The sequence below is a fragment of the Pongo pygmaeus genome, chromosome 2, assembly GCF_028885625.2.
Source record: "Pongo pygmaeus isolate AG05252 chromosome 2, NHGRI_mPonPyg2-v2.0_pri, whole genome shotgun sequence".
Lineage (NCBI taxonomy): Eukaryota > Metazoa > Chordata > Mammalia > Primates > Hominidae > Pongo > Pongo pygmaeus.
Genome location: NC_085930.1, coordinates 112,996 through 114,614, shown reverse-complemented (window position 1 = coordinate 114,614; position 1,619 = coordinate 112,996). Strand labels below are relative to the sequence as shown.

At 36.3% G+C, this 1,619-nt stretch overlaps 1 non-coding gene across 1 annotated transcript; it reads left to right on the top strand.

Moving 5' to 3' along the window:
- The first annotated feature begins 218 nt into the window (after window positions 1-218).
- LOC129034304 (U6 spliceosomal RNA) lies at window positions 219-324 on the top strand. Its single transcript, XR_008501809.1, has one exon. It is a non-coding gene; the product is annotated as a U6 spliceosomal RNA (small nuclear RNA).
- The last annotated feature ends 1,295 nt before the right edge of the window (window positions 325-1,619 follow it).

The window sequence follows — 1,619 nt, the reverse complement described above, 5'->3', positions numbered from 1 at the left end:
AAGGTTTTGAGAAACTTAAATCTTCACACCACTCCCCACTCTCTTGATAAGAAACTAGGTTCCCATCCCTATATAAGTCAGGATGTTTGAACCATAGCAAGCTAGAGGATTTGGAATCATCCAGGCAAGTGACATCGTTAGCATTAGGATAAGCAAATAATAATATAATAATTCAAATTTTTATTTTCTAAGAACGAAGAGAATAGAATTGAAATTGGGTGCTCACTTTGGTGGCACATATACTAAAACTGGAATAATACAGAGATGATTAGCATGGCCCCTGCACAAGGATGGTATGCAAATTTGTAAGCATTCCATATTTTTCAAGTCTGCAAAATAACCAGCTAGCATCATGATGACAAGATCAAATCCACACATAAAAACACCAACCATAAATGTAAATGGGCTAAATGCCCCAATTAAAAGACACAGAATGGCAAGCTGGATAGAGAACCAAGACCCATCGGTATGTTGTCTTCAAGAGATCCATCTCAGATGCAAAGATACACATAGGCTCAAAATAAGAGGATGGAGGAAAATTTACCAAGCAAATGGAAAACAGAAAAAAGCAGGGGTTGCAATCCTAGTTTCTGACAAAATAGACTTTAAACCAACAAAGATTAAAAAAAAGACAGACATTACATAATGGTAAAGTGTTCGATTCAGCAAGAAGAGCTAACTCTCCTGAGTATATATGTACCCAATACAGGAGCACCCAGAATCATAAAGCAAGTTCTTAGAGACCTTCAAAGAGACTTAGACTCCCACACAATAATAGTGGGAGATTTTAACACCCCACTAACAATAGTAGACAGATCATTCAGATAGAAAATTAACAAAGATATTCAGGACCTGAATTCATTTCTGGGTCAAGTGGACCTGATAGATATCTGCAGAACTCTCCACCTAAAAACAACAGAATATGTATTCTTCTCATTGCCACATGGCACTTACTCTAAAGTAGACCACATAATCAGAAGTAAAACACTCCTCAGCAAATGCAAAAGAACTGAAATCATAAACAGTCTCTAAAACCACCATGCAATCAAATTGGAACTCAAGATTAAGAAATTCACTCAAAACCACACAACTACATGGAAATTGAACAACCTGCTCCTGAATGATTCTTGGGTAAATAATGAAATCAAGGCAGAAAACAAGAAGTTCTTTGAAACTAATGAGAAGGAAGAAACAATGAACCAGAATCTCTGGGATACAGTGAAAGCAATGTTAAGAGGAAAACTTACAGCACTAAATGCCCACATCAAAAAGCTAGAAAGATGTCAAGTTAACAACCTAATATTACAACTGAAGGAACTAGAGAACCAAGAGCAAACAAATCCCAAAGCTAGCAGAAGACAAGAAATAAGCAAGATCAGAACTGAGCTGAAGGAGTTAGAGACACAAAAAACACATTAAAAAAATCCAGGAGGTGGTTTTGTGAAAAAATTAACAAAATAGATAGACTGCTAGCAAGACTAATGAAGAAAGGAGAGAAGATTCAAAGAAACACAATTGGAAGTGATAAGAGGGCTATCACCAATGGCCCCACAGAAATACAAACAATCATCAGAGAATACTATCAACACCTCTATGCACATAAACTAGAAAATCTAGAA